This window comes from Myripristis murdjan, chromosome 8 (assembly GCF_902150065.1).
Source record: "Myripristis murdjan chromosome 8, fMyrMur1.1, whole genome shotgun sequence".
NCBI lineage: Eukaryota > Metazoa > Chordata > Actinopteri > Holocentriformes > Holocentridae > Myripristis > Myripristis murdjan.
Genome location: NC_043987.1, coordinates 18,216,765 through 18,219,486, shown reverse-complemented (window position 1 = coordinate 18,219,486; position 2,722 = coordinate 18,216,765).

The window sequence follows — 2,722 nt, the reverse complement described above, 5'->3', positions numbered from 1 at the left end:
CTGTTGGAAAACCATTTCAGGTGACTACCTCTTGAAGCTCATCGAGAGAATGCCAAGAGTGTGCAAAGCAGTAATCAGAGCAAAGGGTGGCTATTTTGAAGAATCTAAATTATAAACATGTTTTCAGTTATTTCACACTTTTTTGTTTACTACATGATTCCACATGTGTTCATTAATAGTTTTGATGCCTTCAGTGAGAATCTACAATGTAAATAGTCATGAAAATAAAGAAAACGCATTGAATGAGAAGGTGTGTCCAAACTTTTGGCCTGTACTGTATATATACATTTGAGATTTTTCCCCTCCACATCTGGAGGGGCGGCACCCCAGTGCCCCCTATGGGCCAGCCGCCACTGAGTGGCCAGGAGTGTACACGCCATATCCATGTGAACACAAGTAAGACAAATCAAATCAAATCAAATCAAACTTTATTTGTAGAGCACCTTTCATACATGAAATGTAGCACAAAGTGCTTTACATGTTAAAAACACCCCCCTCCCCCCCTCCCCACCCCAACCTCTAGACCCCCACCCCACGATTCTCTCTTACACACACACACACACACAGACAACACATACACACACACACACACACACACACACACACACACACACACACACACACACACACTCGCACACACACAGACACACACACACATACATGATGTTTGTTTGGCTGAGTACAGAGGAACCAGGTCAGGAAGCGCTGCCATCTGCGCTGGGGGCTGCCCATGACCCAGGCCAGAATGCCGCAACTCAGGGGCCCACCAAACTACAGGTAGGCAGAGGACCCATGGCGCTGCAGCGGGGCACCGCCACAGAGCCACAGAGCCCCCACCCACCCCAGCCGGTGAGCCCCACGAGAAGAGACACCCCAGCCCCAGCCGAGAACAGCCCCCAGCGCAGAGGGCCCCCACTGAGGAAACACTGGATATATGGGATAAAAATATATGAAAACATATAAAATAAGAATATAAAAAGTATATATAGAAATAACGACATATAAAGTAAAAATATATAAGAACATTAATAAAAGCTAAAATAGGCATGTGTAAACATATAAAAACATTTAGTTACGAGCCAAAACAAAAGGTATAGGGTATAAAATAAACATTAAATAAAAGTCAGGTTAAAAAGGTTAAAAAAGAGTATATTAAGAGCATGAGTTAAAAGCCAAATTAAATAGGTGGGTCTTGAGCCTATTTTTAAAAATATCAACATTCTCTGCGGCCCTCAGGTCCTCCGGCAGGCTGTTCCACAATCGGGGGCCATAAAACTGGAAAGATGCCTCACCGTGTGTTCGTGTTTTAACTCTGGGAATACATAACAGGCCGGTGTCGGAGGACCTGAGGGTCCGCGAGGGTTCATAACGTAAAAGCAATTCAGAAAGATAAGAAGGCCCAAGACCCCTAAGACATTTAAAAACTATTAAGAGAACCTTAAAATTGATCCTGAAACATACAGGGAGCCAATGCAGTGATTCTAAAACCGGTGTAATATGCGCCTGCCTTCTGGTCCTCGTCAGCACACGTGCAGCTGAGTTCTGTAAAAGTTGTAAACTTGTGATGTTTCTTTTAGGAAGACCAGAAAGCAGGGCATTGCAATAGTCAATATGACTGGAGATAAAAGCATGCATCAGCGTCTCTGTATTTGCCCGAGAGAGAAACGGGCGGACTCTGGCTATATTCTTTAAATGATAAAATCCTGTTTTTGTAACATTTTTAATGTGTGGAATAAAATTGAGCTCAGAGTCAAAAATGACGCCCAGATTTTTTACGTGATTGGATGGGTTTAAAGACAGTGTTTGTAATTTTGGTAAAAGTTTCACTCTCTGGGCCTCAGGACCGATGATTAAAACTTCAGTTTTGTCCTGGTTGAGCTGCAGGAAGTTTTCTGCCATCCAGGATTTGATGTCTAAAATACAGTTAAAAAGGGTATCAAGTGGCCCTGTGTCATCAGGAGACATGGAAATATACAGCTGTGTGTCATCAGCATAACTGTGAAAATTGATCCCATGTCTCCTGATGACACTGCCAAGTGGGAGCATATATAAATTAAAAAGAATGGGGCCTAAAATTGATCCTTGGGGCACACGACATTTTATCTCATGTATTCTTGAGGAGCATGTATCCAAGCTTACCATGAATTTTCTCGCTGTGAGATAGGAAGTGAACCACTTAAAAACAGTGCCAGAGAGGCCAACCAGGTGTCTGAGTCTATTTAAAAGAATAGTGTGATCTACTGTATCGAAAGCAGCGCTTAGATCCAGTAGCACAAGGACTGAAAGCTTGTGTGTGTCCAAATTGCACCTGAGGTCATTAACAATTTTCAACAGTGCAGTCTCTGTACTGTGACTCATCCTAAAACCAGACTGAAACTTCTCAAAGATTGAGTGGTTAATTAAAAAATTATTCAGCTGAATAAAAACAATTTTTTCTAAAATTTTACTTAAAAATGGTAAGTTGGATACAGGTCTGTAATTATTAAGAATGCTGGGATCCAAATTGTTCTTCTTCAGAAGAGGCCTCACTACAGCTGTTTTAAAAGCTGCAGGGAAGACGCCTGTCTGAAGAGAAGAATTGACAATGTTTAAGAGCTCAACTTCAAAGAATCCATAAAATGTTTTAAAAAGTGATGTTGGGATCGGGTCTAAAAGGCAGGTTGTTGGTTTGACTTGGGAACTTACTCTACCAAGCATGTCAGCATCAACCAGGACAAAACTG